The sequence below is a fragment of the Lepisma saccharinum genome, chromosome 12 (genome assembly GCF_977018435.1).
Source record: "Lepisma saccharinum chromosome 12, izLepSacc3.1, whole genome shotgun sequence".
NCBI classification, from domain to species: domain Eukaryota; kingdom Metazoa; phylum Arthropoda; class Insecta; order Zygentoma; family Lepismatidae; genus Lepisma; species Lepisma saccharinum.
The window spans coordinates 22,303,765-22,321,281 of record NC_139240.1 but is presented as its reverse complement, the minus strand read 5'-3'; the positions used below and the strand labels follow the sequence as shown (position 1 = coordinate 22,321,281).

Here is a 17,517-nt window from a genome sequence, read left to right as displayed (position 1 = left end):
GTTTGTAGATGTATTTGAAGCCTGAGTATGTGGAAATTGAATCCATTTGAATTGAAAAGTATTTTTATTTGCTACAGAGCGAGATTCAGACTTGGGCTGTTCTACCACCTAACTCTGTTGATTAAAAGTTACAATACATATATTTATAATACTGGAATCAAATATATAACATAACATGAATGAATTTGACATCAATGAAAAATAATAAAATTTTAAGAGAATGCAATGACAGATACATTAACACACACACACATGCACACCCATACACACGTGTACATACGCTGTTTCCAAATTGAGACTAAAATAGCATGCACGCAGTTTGAAATATTCGTTGTGTCAGATAAGTGTTTGCAAAATACATGTTTTTACTTTACTTGATTCATGTTGCTTATCCCTACGAGCTAATGCTCAATTGTTGTCTTTGCAATAAATATAATATGACTTGTTTGATGTTTGAAGTTTTTGGGTGTTGTAGCAAAAGAACATAATCGGGAAGAGCATAGCAAACCTTTGCAGACCAGAGGGAGAAGGAGCGTTCGAAGCTGACAGCAGAGTGGCGGGGAATGTCGATTTTTCACTGACCTCTAGTATTGTATGGATGTATGGAATTTCTAAATGTCAGTTTCTCGTGGAGGTGTTTGCAATTTTAACTCCTTATATATTGTAGAACACTTATTGTAACGGGCAAAATTATTTTTGTATTGGCAATAGTGACACTAGTCTCAAACAATTAGTTGCATTAAGTAAAATCCTTATTGTGCAGGCTTCTGCCAAACAAGCCACAGAGATAGCGAGTCCGATACTTCCTCTAGGAAAAGTCAAAGGAAAGATAGCATCTTTCCCTTATTTTGGTAAACAACACAGTTAAATAACAGGATGTGGCCTAGCAAACACAAGAGTGAGATAATCTGTCATTAGAGGAGACGAGGTCAGATAGCAATCGCTAGTGTCCTCAACCAAGGTCTCCACATGCACATGTGGACCCCCCAACCCCTCCACGTGCATGAAATAGTGATCGCCCTGATAGCTTGTCCTCTGAAGGGCAAGACAGTAGGAAATGGACTTATGCGAAAATGGCCACTGGAATAGAAAAGGTCTCTTGAAGGTTAGGGCAAGTATCGAGACACGCTGACTGAAATGGTATAAAAAACCCCCCTTTAGGAAAACAGCATCCTGTACCAGGGGAATTGCTGCCTGACGCTGATGGTGTCGCTTCTGCCAATCTTAGGTAAAAAGGACTTTACTATATTCTTCTATAGTATGGCGCCTTAGATTATCTCCATTCAGTTACTTATAGGATTAGAACTTAGAACTTAGACTTTATAACTTAGTATTTTAGAACATAGTGTATTAGAGGCCGGGCATTATGCTACATACGCAATTCTGGTCTTATATATCCGAACTTACGGAACCTTGTGTAAATTAAAGAGAAAATAAACATTAAACAAATGTACTATTGAAGTATCCATGAACCACCCTGAGCAAAACCCCAAGTGACGTCAAAGCCCCTTGGCGTTGCATAAGTGGTGGAGGTGCGGCTTTCTCTGCCATATTGCGGCGGAGGGTAGTATTCTGGTACCTATTTGGTTCTTTTTGTTGTTATGTGGTATTTCATACACATGGGTGTGTTGTCTCTCTGTTGTTGGTCCTTTTATTGTTTTGTCTCTGGGCGATTAGGTGTTGTCCATTAGATTGGTTGTGTTGTCGTTATGTTCTTTCGTATGGATTCCATTCGTTTCGATCTGGTCGTTGTTTCGATTCTTGAATTCCCACTTTTGTGTTCAGTTGACTTTCCCCTTTCATGGTTTTAACACGCCAACAGGCATCCGGTGACACCAAACCCCTTCTTAGTGCCCGTATAACGTGCCCTCTCCCTGGGTGTTCCGCAGAAGCATTACGAACACCTCTCCCTGAGGATCGCGATACCGCAGGTACAATGCCAGACCATACACAAAGCGGTAGTGGTGAAGCTGCCACTACAACACCCAGTTATGCACGAGTTCCTTCTATACAACCAGACAATTTTAACGCAGATCCAGGTGAAAGTATTACCGAATTTTTTAACACTTACAATAGAGTAGCTAACATTTTGGGATGGACCGAAGCACAGAAAGTTATGTTTTTACCGGCATATCTAAAGAAAAGTGCTCTTGCATACTGGGATTTAAACCGGACCATGTTAGAAAACTTAGCGGGATTTGCGCAGATTGAGGAAACTCTTACCAAAGCATTTCAGCCGCTATTACCTGTAGGCCAGGCATATCTTGAATTAGCAGCACGGAAAAAGCAACATACCGAGTCTATTGAAAATTACTTTTACGACATTCTCAAGTTATGTCAGAAAGCAGATCCCAACATGACGGACGAAGGTAAAATAAACTTCATGTGTAACGGGTTAGAAGCTAAGGACACAGAAAAACTCATAACTATGAAATCCAAAACGTTGGATGACTTGCTTGCTAATTTACGACTGTTAGAACGTGCAAAACGACAGGCCGAAATTGCATCAAAAACTTACGCCCAAGTTGTGCGTGGGCACACAGAGAAACAGGGACATGTAACAGGCCGAAATGGACAGCAAACACGTTATGTTCACACTATGGATCAGTCTAGTTCTGGTAATGGTTCACAAAATGGTTCTATCCCCAATGCAAGTTCTTTCCGTGGAAACACAAATAATAGAGGACGTTCATCTTACAGGGGCCGCCCAAACAGTAACAGGGACAATGAAAAACTTTGCTACACTTGTGGTTCGCGATACCATTTTGCTAGAGCATGCCCTAAACGAGGATCTTATTCTACGGGACGCGGAAGAGGGACTTTTTCTATAAGAGGACAAAATTTCAGAGGCCGCTACGACCGAAATTTTGAGAGAAATCAGAGAGAAACTCCTCAGCGCGAGCCTAGAACTCCATCTCCATACCAAGGAAACCCAAACGTGTAAGGGGAGAGCGTCTCAGGGGTCGCTTACGCCCAAGTAAAATAAAACCCCTGCATAATCAGCCTCATTGTGCATTCAATTGTTCTTCCTTCTCACAGCAAAAGAAATATCAAAATTATCGTCCAACGATTAGCATAAACATTTTTCGGAAGAAAATTCCTGCCTTAGTTGACACAGGCAGCACTTGTAGTATTTTATTCATTGGTATGCTTCCCCCAAATTTTTCTATTACAGCACGAAAAACAGGATCTGTTACGTTATCCACTCTTTCAGGAGTAGCTAGCAAAAATACTCCTGTATGTGATTTTTATTTTTGGATCGGTCCTCATAGATTCACCATGCCCTTGGCAATTTGTGCAAATGCTTCATTGCGTAACAGAATTATATTAGGAGCAGATTTCTTTAATCGCTTCGTGACACACTTGACACCCTCAGGCTTGCATTTAAATCGACGTAAACATTCATTTGTTCCGTATGTCACTGACGCAACTGTTTCTACATGTTCAGACGAGATTAGGAATAGATATGAGAAGAAAAAACATAATAAATGCTCAATGATGCAAGAAACGCCAAATGACGACAATAGAAATAAGGTTCAGTCAGAGAATCGAACTCTGGGCCTCAGTTTGAGAAAAGGCGAGAAGGCAAACAGTTTCAATAAAGTTTTGGAAGGGAATACGGGTCTGAATCATGAACTTCACGGTTCGGAGCACAGACTAAAAGAAACCATCATTATTCCACATATTTTACAAAAGCCTCGTAAATTTGTTCATTTTAATAAGACTAGCAACGAGGGGACTTTGCATCAATCTTCTTCGACAAAACATGTTGGGGGAAAACAGGAAACAGCTCGAGGCGAAACCGCAGATAAAACCTTTCCCAACAGCGAACATATTGCATCGCCTGATACCAGTGACGCAACTGATAAACTGCTCCCCGAGCAACTTCCGTCTTCACGCGGCGAGGAGGGGGAAGAAAGATCCCCAGAGGAACGTAAATTAAAGACCATCTCTTTGCATACGGTAACTTTAGAACCCCACCAGTATGCAGAATTAGCAATTTCTTTTTCCAAATTTGTTCCACCAAATAGAGATTTCATTCTAGAAGCTCATGATGGTCTATATGACCAACATCGTTGTCTTATGCCGAGACTCCTGATTAATACTACTACTACACTTTATGTTCCAGTCATAAATATGAATCACTTCGCGGTAGTCCTTCCCGCAAATTACGTTCTTGGACTTTTACATGAACCTGTCGATATTTCTTCCAATGCCGTAAATTCAAGTTTACAGGAAATAGATGCTATAAATATCGAACAGTTTAAAAGTACCTTGCAGAAAAGTGAGAAAGAGTTCGATATCAAAACAGACGTGGATATTTCACCTGAATTGTCACCTTTACAACGGCAACAAGTAATAGAACTTTTGCAAAAGTATAGATCTTGTTTTGCAGCAACACCTGAAGAACTGGGAATTACAAATGTTTACGAAGTAAAGATTCCACTGAAGGATGACATACCGGTACGAAGAACCCCTTACAGAGTGTCCCCCAATCAACGGGAATTTATAAAACAAGAAATCCATAGAATGCTTGATCTTGGGATTATACGGGAAAGTGAGTCCGCTTACGGTGCCCCTATCCTGTTGGTAGGTAAGCGAGACAATTCTGTACGCATGTGTATTGACTATCGACAATTAAATGAGAAAATGATTGTCCAGGTTTGGAATCTCCCTACAATTCAAGATATTATTCATTATCTTAGTGGAGTCCAGTACATTTCTCATTTAGACCTTTTCAGTGCGTATTGGCAACTTTCAATCGCTGAAGAAGACAGACACAAAACCGCGTTCGTATCCAGTGAAGGTACGTTTGAGTTTTGTAGGTTACCTTTCGGTCTCGCGAACGCCCCTGCTGCATTTCAACGATGCGTAGATAAAGTATTTGCAGGACTCAAATGGAACAGTCTATGCGTTTTTCTGGACGATATAGTTGTTTTCAGCCCCGACTGGCCTCAACATTTAGAAAGGTTAGAGAAAACTTTTCTCGCCCTACAGAAATCGAACCTCAAGGCGAAACCTTCAAAATGCCGTATAGGATATACAGAGGCTGAAATCCTTGGCCATATTATTGGTAGAAATGGAGTGGGAGTAAACCCTAAAAAGGTTTCTGCCATTTTAGATCTTCCACCTCCAACTACGTTGAAAGGGATACGTAGCTTCCTTGGATGTTGCGGATTTTTCAGGCGATTCGTTCCCTCTTTCAGTTTGATAGCCAAACCCCTAACTGACCTGACTAAAAAAGGAGCCCCATTTCGTATGGGTGAAACCCAGTTGGCCGCTTTTAATAAGTTAAAGCAGTGCCTATCATCCGCCCCTGTGTTAAGTCATTTTGACCCCAAACTCCCCATAGAATTGCACTGTGACGCCAGTAAAATAGGCTTTGGATCAGTCCTTTGTCATCGCATACCTGACCCTAATAACAGTAAGAAGACTATGGTACAACCAATTTCGTATTGCTCACGATTATTCACAGGTGCTCAAGTAAATTATAGTATTTACGAAAAGGAAGTGTATTGTTTAGTTTTCTCAGTTTTGCATTTTCGTCAGTATTTGACTGACACATTTTTCACCGCCGTGGTCGATAATTCAGGTGCGTGTTGGCTCCAGCGTAGCCGAGATTTGTCAGGGCGCTTATCACGCTGGGCTCTACGACTTTCGGAATTTACTTTTCAAATAAAACACAAGCCAGGACGTTTACACTGCGTCCCAGATTGCCTCAGCCGGTCGCCAGTGACCAAGCTCTCTGATGAAGAGAGAGATTACGTTGATCACGGAGACATGGTAGAATTGTTGGATGATGATGAACAACCCAATTATTCCACTTTCGTTCCATCGAACTCAGAACCCAATGAGCGACAAGCAGAAATCAGGAAGAGACAATTGGCAGACCCCGAAATACGTACACTTATTTCACTCAAAGAGCGCGATCCAAACCACCTTAGCGTCAGATACTATGCATTAGATCAAGGAGTCCTATATAGGTTAAATAAGAATCGGAAATTGCTAGTTATTCCCACCAATATGATAGCAGATGTTTTATCAGATATACATGACAGTCCATACACTGGAGGTCATACAGGACAGAGCAAAAGTCTTCACAAGGTATTTGAGCGTTATTACTGGAAAACTGCTCGTAAGGATGTACTTCATTACGTCCGATCTTGCCCAATTTGCCAAGAAAAGAATACGCCCACAGGGAAACGACAAGGATTTTTACACCCTCTCTCCCTGGGCAATGTAGGTGAGCGATGGTCTTCTGATATCTTTGGCCCGATCACTTCTTCTTGTGGGTACAAGTATATCATATTTGGTATTGATCTGTTATCTTCATGGGTCGTGGCCCAACCACTGAAAAGCATTTCTGCTAAACAAGTCGCGAAATTCTTTGTTCATAAAATCTTTACAGTTTTCGGCCCCATTCGGTCTATACTAACAGATCGAGGATCTGTATATCAAGCGGCCCTGGTCGAAAATGTGCTGGCAGAACTAAAAATTAAACATTTGAATACAAGTGGTTACCACCCTCAAACTAACGGAAAGGTAGAAAAGTTAAATCATACTATGGCCACAATGATAAGTAAGTATATCTCCAAAAACCAAAAAGATTGGGTCTCATACCTCGATCTTTGTGTGTATGCTTATAATTGCAGTCCATTAGAAGGAATAGGTTTTTCGCCCTATGAAATTATGTTCGGACGAAAGCCCCAATTTCCTCTAGAAGTTGGTTTAAATGCAAACCCCACAGACCCATTTTCCGATAGCTTTCGGAAACACTTACTTTCAGTGCAGGAAATAACTAAAGAAAGGCAGGATAAACGCCATCAACAAGGGAAACGACGTTTCGACGCTAATAGACAAAAACCAGCTTATGCAATCGACGATCTGGTCATGATACACATGCCAGCAAAGAAAAAAGGTCTTTCAGATAAGCTAAGACGAAAATATGACGGTCCGTACCGCATAATTCATATTAGAGGTAGAAATGTATACGACGTAGAGAAAGTCAAAGGTAAAAAGGTCTTACGAGTTAATCTAGCTCGAATGAAGAAATTTTGGTCACGAGATATAGCGTAAGGGACATAAAAGGATTACAAAGGTAACTCGATGTGTAAATACGCATCAGATTCTTAAAGCTTAAGTGGTAGATGTCATACCTTTCAAATTTCAAGCCCCTATCATGAAATCTATAAATCTTGAAAATTGTTTATTTTTTGCTGAATAGCCCTGTATATGAGAAAAGATCGAACGCTAAGCTAGCTAAAATTCCAACCCGAAACCCTTCGTTCAATCTTGAGCTCATAACAAAGCCAGGCTAATTTTCCTCCTCCCTTTGATAATGCTCGGAAGACTGCAGCGACCGAGCTAATCTTATCTACTTCCGGCAGGAACCGTGAAGACTTCGTCAATTTCAACGCTATAAAACACCCAAGCGAAAATACATGCAATTGTTTTCTTTATCCTCCTCGTTTCTGCAAATGAATACATTACTTTTTTTTTATTTTCAGGAATTACAATTTTGAATATACTATAACACACGGCATTAGAAAACCGAAGGTATGAATGTGATTTTTTCCTTCCATTGCCTGATCGGCTATTAGCAGCAGAACTTTTATTTACCTCGCTAAACTCGGCTTATTTTATTTTCTCAGTTGAACATCCTCCTCGTGGGATAATATCCAATTAGGGCGCCTTGCTACACGATACAAGTACATAGCCTTGCATCCTACTTTTCAATTTTTATTAAACACGACTGACCTACGTTTTTTTTACGACAGATGACGAAATATCGCTTTCTTTAGCCATTTTTATTATTTATTATAAGGAAACTCCAATCTTGCTGTATGATACTAGCTTCGAGATTATAATCTATTGTTTCTTATACTCTAATTGTGTGTTAGTAAATTAGATGTAATGTATTTTGGCTTATTTTGACTCTCCTTATGTCTCACGGTAAAATTATTGTAGACGATGTTGCATTGCTAATTACTTCCGATGGACCCCAATTTCAGTCGGTTGTTGAGGAACTAGCGACCCAATTAAATGTACCAGTTTCTAAAGTGCTCGAAACCCATAAAATTAAGAAAATCAACCAGTATTTATTGCTTATGTACAAGACACAAACAGCGACGAAATTTTTTGAAGATTGCACAGAAATTGTTCGCAACTTTGTGCGCATGCACATTAAAGCAGGCATTTACAGACAATTTCCTATTCACGCCGACTCTAAAACAAATGACGAAGTAATACAGTTCCTAAAAGACCTGGATGAATTCTTGCAGAGGGCTACTCCTTAAGTGATGTCTCCATTTCTGACAATACCTACTACCATTTTTTGTATAGGCCTATACATTCCATAAAGTTATTTTCATTACCAAGCACACCTCTATTTCCAGCATAGTGTTTATTTTGTATATCGCGATTGATTTGATAAGTAACGCCTCTGTAGCCTTAGATTCTGTATTCAATAAGTAATCCTTTTAAGTGTCAGAATTTGAAACTTTATTCCCCCTTGTTCAGGTAATGGCTATTAACGTAGATACTTGGATAACCAGGTTGGGATATGATGTTTTTACCTTGCCAGCAGTAGGCAATATTGCCTCTTATGTATGTGAGGACGCACTTCAAAGTGAACTTTTGTTGTTCATTAAATACGTCCAAGCCTGCGACGCTACTTTGACAGAAAAAGAGGACTTTTTGTTTTCATCATTTCTAAAGTTACGTGATTTTGTAGCTACATGTTATGAGACATACTCATTGAACTGGAAGTTTGATTGCGACTTTCGTATCGCTGATAAGACCTTGGACTTTTTTGCTTATTAACCAAATTAACTCCACAATGGATGTAGAGATGGATGAAGCAGATGAAGTAAGTATTTCCAGTCTCTCTACAATTCCATTTCTTCATTCTCCAGTAGGGAATGATTTACTTGGTATTGATGTGCCTTTGGATGAGAGCATCCCATTCACATCTCCTTCCGAGTTTGATTTTGACTTACCAGATATTTTTCCATCACCGCAACCAGTACGAATGACAGATGCGGTGGATATCCAACTTTTATTTGTTCCACCCACCTACGATGGTGAAGTAGAGGCCCTCCTCTACAATTTCCTGGTCTTTGATTTTCCCATGATGTTTGTTGCACCCCGCAACCCCTACATTCATGCCGGATTTAACGTGTTAGATATAGTCTTGCCTCGAGGAACCCCCTCCTACTTTTTTGTCATTTCTGACCTCATCATGTTTTTGAGACTTGCATTAGCACGCCTTCCCTCTCTCACCTGGCGAGAGGACTGGCTTCGAGACTTTACACAGTCTTTCGGAGGAGGTATTCGCCGAATCATTAAGAATGCAGGTGACCTTTGGACCCTACACACACACTTCGATTTGAAGGATGGTATATTCCATTATTGGCCCTTATATCTGGAGGCCCGTCTAGGCCTATATGAGGAATAACGTTTTCATATGCCTCCATTCAAATGTAAATTCTTTAGGTTAAGTTTATTATTCCATTTTCATGTGTTACTGTTTATTTGAATTCTTGTGTTATTTTATCTATATAGTTTATGTTAATCAATCTTTCTCAGAGATTTGTTTCTTCCTTGCTTCGAGACGAAGCAATACCTGTTACGGGGAGTAATTCTTAGTGAGAATTGTGCCACTCATACGTTTTTTAGTTCCAGAAATGTCCATGATGTCACTCCTTCTGTTACTTTTTATTTTGGACTGGACGTGGTCTAGCCCGACCATAAAACTGATGCCTGGAGCATACTGGAAACAGCTTCCGCAGGTGACACTATACGAGGGGAGTGTCCCTCTGACATACACCGAAGATCTCACACCACCTATGGTAATCAACCCAGCAATACTGGATCTTACCAAAGGGGTACAGATCAATCAGGTAGACGCATATCATGATATGCAGGTGTTCAATACACTGGATAAATTGGTAAGTGAATATCAATCTTTAATGTTAACGCATCTAAATACCACAGGAATAGTATTCAACACTCCAACAGATGACTTTGAAAGAGTTAAGAGAGGCTTAGGTCTAAATTTCATTGGAAACTTTGCAAGTTGGTGTTGTGGAATTGTCAGTGAACAACAATTCCAACAACTCTTAGTAAACGAACGAACACTTAATGCAGAACTTCATAAAATCACTTCAAGCTTAAAAGGAGAACACCAGCAACTACATGTCATAAGAACTCAGATTCGTGAGTCCATTAGTCAGACAAACGATACACTAGTAACCATGGAGAAACAAATAAATCTCCTACGAACTAGAATTATGGATGTATCTTCAGAATTAATTAGGGATGAAAATGCTACCACATATAAATTCTATCGTCTTGCCTTACAGTCAGTTATTTTACATCAAATAATTCTAAGTAACTCCAGAAATTCAGAATTAAGAGAAATAAGAACCTCATGTTTTGCTAATAAAATTCCCTTAATTTTAATCACACCTCAGGTTTTGAGAAGAGATTTAAAACGTTTACAATTTTCCTTAGGGAAAAAGGGTTACCAATTAGCTGTTCCAATTTCTCAATTAATGAAGTATTACACCATGCCCTTGGCCCACTGTTTATTCACAACAACACAAGTGGCAATTAATCTGAAAATCCCCATTACGAGAATTGGTGAAAATGTAATATTAGAGGAATTCCTAGCAGTTCCTTTTCGATGGGAAAATAATACTTGCAATATAATACACCCACCTCTGTTTTCAGCAACAAGTTCTCAATCTATTCGACTATTATCAGGAACCTTTTTATCCACATGTGATCCACACAATTCACCAATGTGTTACATCCCACGTTATGGTCACGATGCAACGTTAGGAAACTCTTGTGCACAAAAAATACGACAAGGTGCCACTATAAAAGAACTAGCAGGACACTGCATGTTTCAGTGCTACGACGGAAATAATGTTATCATTACTGAAATAGCTCCAGACCATTATGTCATAACGAATCCGCCCTTAGTGATAACAGGCGAGTGTCATAACGAGACGTTTAATCTCCATACATATGCTAACGAACCAGGAGCATTAGAAATAACATTGCCTTGCCACTGCTCTCTCACTATAACTCAAGAAACATTCATTCCCCGAACTTTTCCTTGTTCAAGCAAAACAAGCGATGATATTAAATTCTATCACATATTACCTGCCTCATGGGGAAAAATTCCAACCATGAAGATCGATGTATTATTTGCCGGGACAAAAGCTGCTGAATTTAAACACTTTAACGATTGTTTAGATACAGCGTGGCCAGAAAAGATTCCTTTCTTAAAGATTACAACTCAAACTGAACCCATGACTAATGACATAAGTAATTTAGACAACTTAGAAGACTTGCCAAAACTTCTTTATCCTGGAAACAATCATGTTAAAACTTCACTTATAATAATATGGAACATAGGTCTCACTATTTTGATTGCATGGACTATATATAAATTTCGACTGTTAACCACTCAAATGGTTGCTCTTAATCAAATTAACAATGTTGAAGCCTTAAGTTTTGGACTAGATACATTCGATGATATTCTTACCTATATAATAGTCTCACTAATTCTTATTTTGTTTGGGATAATCCTGTATTGGATAGGGAAACAGTACAAGAAATGTTGCTGCAATGCAACTCCAATGCTTAATCGAATCAATCACTCTCATCCTAATCCTATCTTTTTCATGAACGACGAAGCTCCTAGACTCCATATTCCAAATAGGAATAGGCCAATACCTAAACCTGCTCCACGTACACACAATCCTGGACGCGTTCCAGCACATTTAACCATGACAGCATGACTGACCGTACATTTACTCCTTATGATGTCTCTCGCCCCCACTATTAATGGACTAACCATGAGAACTTTTATAACTTCTAGCCTATATAAAAATCAAGTGGACTCTCCCATTCTATATGAAACTTCAGTTCCCTTGATATATCGATTGCAGTATACTCCCATCACTTCAATTTATCTAGATTGGGAAAAATTACCCGCTTCACTAGGGAATACTTCCATTTTAACCGACCCAGCAGTACAAGGATGGAGTTATTTTAGAGCCACTAAAACACATATAAGGACTTTATTCTTAAAAGACACAGACATTAATGAAATTTACGACCGCATACAATACTTTCCGGCCCAAAATTGGGTTACTATTAAGGACTTACCCCTGAACGACGTGCCCGAGTTATTTCATGTTCTTACCTCCTCTTGCCAAAGTAAAATTCCACATCCCGCATTAATTTCATTCCAATTATTGCAAGATCACCTAAAGACTGTAGTCCGAAGAACAAGTAACTATAACTATACTTTAGCTATTCCTATGAGTAAATTAGGACAATATTATAATATCCCCATAGTAGAGTGTACTATTAGTTCCACCACTGCTTTAGTAGCTGTTAAAGTACCACTTGTGCACAAGTCTGCAATTTATATTGCATATAACTTTAGACCGTTACCTTTTCAATACTACGAAAGGACTTGCATTACACCTCTGTCCACTTCTAACGTTGTATATGACACCAAAAGTGAAACACTATACAAACCTCTTTGTGATTTTTCTCAAGACACCCTCTGTTTTATAACTCCCTTTAGAGATATGTACACTCCCGAAAATCGATGCATACTTTCAAATATTCAAAACGACGTACCTAATCAAGTAAAATACTGTCCCTTGAAATGCATTGAAAATCCATGGATTATTTCTCCAATTCTGTTTAATGTTTCCACTTACCTTTTATTAATCCCTTCTAATGTTGAAATTAATGTAAAATGTGAAAGTATTCTTTTCAGTTTTCAACGAGAATCTCCTTTTGGAACACTAGTGATCCAATTAGGATGTCAGTGCAATCTTTGCATCTTTAATGCATGTTATCAAGCTCAATTCCCATGTATACTTCCAAACCCGACGAAAGCCCAAATTTCGAGGATATTACCTATTAATTGGGTAGATTACTCCCAGACTAATAAAACAAGCTATGAATGCACCCTAGATATACAAGATACCCCTATCTGTAGAATTTCGACTGCCATAGAACTTCCAGAAGGTAACAAATCAGATTCCAAATTGCTTATATATATTTGGCTCTCCTTAATGACTTGTGTCTTGTTCAGTCTTATTTTCTGGATTATATATCGCATAAATGTCAGAAAACGTAGAAATGTTAATGTACCAGTTGCCATGAGAGCAACCGCTATAAGGCCACCCTCATATGAGGCCCCGAAAGGCCCACCTATATACGAATGTATTTTGGAAGGCTAAGAAAAATCAACTTGTTTATAGATGCTTCTCAGTTACAGATTCCATTTCCATTCCATTGTTTGAGTGGATGATGCTGCCATATTCCAGAGTCGGACAACCAATGACCCGGCCAGAGAGAACTTACTCTACCCAGTAACATCGACGTCAGCACTACCCCCGGTGAATTGAGATTCGCCCCAAAATATTCCAGTTGTATCCAGACAACTTCAGATTGACCCAGGCATACTTCCATCCCCAGTGACAACCTGTTGTGTGACCCCAACATATTTCAATTCCTCTGAATGCAGTCTCCAGTTGGAACTTTCCATGCAGTGACATTCAGAATTCAATTTATTGACATATAAGGAAAACGGACTTCTTCAGGAAATAAACGATGAGTAAAATTGTAATCAACGAAATACATAATGTATAAACCATTCTTAACTCCTATGTGCAATGAAGGAGTAGTACACACACTTAGATGTGAAACTTACGACTATCATGTAAACAAAATCAATGATTGCAACAAAAGAAGAAAACACTTATATATAATGTTCAATATGTAAGAAGTGTACTGTAACATTACACAGACGTTGTGTAATTCATAACTATCTAGGTTAAGTAACTAGGATCTTAAGATCCTCATAGATTGAATAATGTAATTGATGAGTATATTGATATTTAGTCAGGATCAATGAGAACCTACATTTTTAATTATAGTTAAACAGTTAGGACTTGAGGAAAATAGTTAGGATTATGCAGTGCATAAATTTAAGTGATATGCCCTCTATATGATTCACTAGTATCAATATCCATTTATTATTATTTCTGGTATTTTATTATTATTACATTATCAGTTTGTTTTGTTATTCAGTTTCATTATTATTCCACTTTATTATTATTTTCAATTTTTAATTTCTTTATATAATTATTATTTCTTTTAAATCTTTTGCCATATACGAGGGCAGTTGAATTTTAGGACGTAACTGACATTAGATGGAGACCATCTAAGATAAGGTGGGGAGTTATGTAACGGGCAAAATTATTTTTGTATTGGCAATAGTGACACTAGTCTCAAACAATTAGTTGCATTAAGTAAAATCCTTATTGTGCAGGCTTCTGCCAAACAAGCCACAGAGATAGCGAGTCCGATACTTCCTCTAGGAAAAGTCAAAGGAAAGATAGCATCTTTCCCTTATTTTGGTAAACAACACAGTTAAATAACAGGATGTGGCCTAGCAAACACAAGAGTGAGATAATCTGTCATTAGAGGAGACGAGGTCAGATAGCAATCGCTAGTGTCCTCAACCAAGGTCTCCACATGCACATGTGGACCCCCCAACCCCTCCACGTGCATGAAATAGTGATCGCCCTGATAGCTTGTCCTCTGAAGGGCAAGACAGTAGGAAATGGACTTATGCGAAAATGGCCACTGGAATAGAAAAGGTCTCTTGAAGGTTAGGGCAAGTATCGAGACACGCTGACTGAAATGGTATAAAAAACCCCCCTTTAGGAAAACAGCATCCTGTACCAGGGGAATTGCTGCCTGACGCTGATGGTGTCGCTTCTGCCAATCTTAGGTAAAAAGGACTTTACTATATTCTTCTATAGTATGGCGCCTTAGATTATCTCCATTCAGTTACTTATAGGATTAGAACTTAGAACTTAGACTTTATAACTTAGTATTTTAGAACATAGTGTATTAGAGGCCGGGCATTATGCTACATACGCAATTCTGGTCTTATATATCCGAACTTACGGAACCTTGTGTAAATTAAAGAGAAAATAAACATTAAACAAATGTACTATTGAAGTATCCATGAACCACCCTGAGCAAAACCCCAAGTGACGTCAAAGCCCCTTGGCGTTGCATTATGCAGAAGACGTCGCCTAGACATGTTAAGAATTTTGTTTGTATTGAGCAAGTGTAGGATGGGCTGATTTCTCCTGATCGACAGTACGTAACGAATGCAAGAATTCTGTAATTTTTTGCATTCTGTTCGATATTTTACGTTGTTAATTCATGCCGTACACCACACCACAGTAATCAAAAATAGGATATGTTAGAGTTTCTATGAGAGATAATTTCGTTTCTCTAGTGAAAAAGTATCTTCTCCTGTAGAATGATCTCATTATTGTTAGTGCTTTTGTGCACTGCGCTGAGATATGCGCTGACCAGGAAAAATTTGGATCAAAAGTAAGGCCCAGATTTTTAACCGATGATGCATAAATTATGTTTTGGTTTTTCATTTTGATGTTAATTGTGTCATAATTTACTTTTTCAAGATAATAGTTAGAGCCTAAAATTGGCAAATGAAAACTCCACACCTTGAATTGAATATATTAAACAGTGTATATACCATACCATTACATTTAATGAAATTAGAATTTTTGGATTCAATGGAATCACACAGACCTCTTTATCACTTTTGAACCAAGATCTGTACCAGTAGATTTTATTTTTACCAATACCCAGCTGCACTGTACTTTTCGGAATTTTCTTTTACTCAGATATTGTTCAGAGATCATTGTTCTTAATGCTATATGAGCTTTGAAGTGTATGATTAATATTAAACAGTAGTAATTTCATTCTGCCTATATTGTGAAGGAGGGAGTACCATATTAGATGCATACTTTTTTTACGTAATGTATTTCTGAATATCACTCCCGTTGTTCAATTCTGTGCCCTAAACATGTGTTTTCACAGACACAACGATCTTTTCTTGAATACAGACAAATACATTGAGTTTCCTTTTTAAAGAAGAAAATTGTTAATGGAATGGGGTGATGGAGTAAGTCATGTTTCACTCAGGACAATAGTATTCAAGAGTTCGGCATGTTCACAGTCACTGACTGACAGCCTTTCAACCAAGGAGTGTGAGTCCATGGACATTCTAGTTCTTTGGTTGAGACAAGGAACCAAAAGGGAACACTTGTTCCAGTGGAGTTCCTTCTGGAAGGTGTAGAACACTTGAGAAATGGCATTCTGTGATTACAGATTCATATCCTGATGGTGATCTGTAGTTGTGTGTTTGACAGGGATGCCCACAGGGGGGGATTCATGTTGTGCCTGCGTTCATGAGAATTTTTTGGGGACAAAATTTCATAGTTTTGCTAGCAATGCTATGTATCTTCACTAGGGTTACCAGATCGCTGTAAGGGAAATGTAGGACATTAAGTCAAAATGTAGGACACAAAACATTCTCAATAAATAGTACATAGAAAACGTTACTAGAATTTAGTTGAATAATGACACTTTTCAAAACTTGCAATCAAACTAATCAATGCACCTCTTACTACATGATTTAAGCGGTACTTCTCAAAGAAGACAATTTTTATCAAAATTTCAGGTTTAGTCAAACTATATTTATGTTAGAGTGGACAGTCATCAAACTCTCTAAAATTATAGGTATCAGTATACCAAACATTTTACAGACTTTATGAAAAAATAATTTCTCTGGTGAGTCTGTTGTGCTGATGGTAATGAAAGTACTCTCTTAACATTTGAATTATGACCTGTAATGGTAAACAAATATTCAGCAACTACCATAATTTAAAATGGTTCCAGAAGTTTCATCTTGTGTAGTTTTTAGTTCAATAACAGGGTGTCTACCAAAATAACATATCCAGAATTCTTGACTTTTTCGGGACTTTTCTAGACCTTCTTTCAGTTTTTCTTAACGTTTATTTATTCGACCCCTACTTAGGTAAAGTTGGAAATTAGTAGATATGCTTTCTCGTATTAATGCATCCTGAACTGTGTTTGGCAGACAAACGAGGCTTTGGCATCTGGACTCACAGCCAGTATAAACTTATGTGGGGCTTGTGTCGTTTGTCCCTATATGTTTGTGACTGTCCCTTCATCCATCTTATCTTACCACTTTCATCCTCATCTTCGCGATTAGTCAAATGGACAGAAAAAAGTGAAGTAAAATAAACTAAATCAACCAATCAGTCATTATAACAAAAATTCTTGACGACAAGAATAATTTATTGCCTTTTAATTGACTTCTTGTTGATTTCTTTACTTTTTCTTGACTTCCACGACTTTCTTGTCTGGCAGACACGTATACCTTCTCTATACCCCTGCTTTACAATCAAATTATATTGAATATGAATAAGAATGGGCCACACCTTATTCTATCAGTATAAACCCTAAGGCAAGAAATTCTGCTCAGGCATTGAACTGTGATGTTATCAGAAAGTGGTCCCAAAACTTTGTTCATTAATGAACATTTCCACTTTGACATGAAAAACGTTT

The 17,517-nt window shown here is 38.3% G+C and overlaps 1 long non-coding RNA gene across 1 annotated transcript; it reads left to right on the top strand.

Annotated features, from left to right (window-relative positions):
* Positions 1-724: 724 nt before the first annotated feature.
* On the top strand, positions 725-15,108 carry LOC145996604 (uncharacterized). Its single transcript, XR_014442806.1, has 3 exons — positions 725-1,228; positions 7,509-7,557; positions 9,679-15,108. It is a non-coding gene; the product is annotated as an uncharacterized LOC145996604 (long non-coding RNA).
* The last annotated feature ends 2,409 nt before the right edge of the window (positions 15,109-17,517 follow it).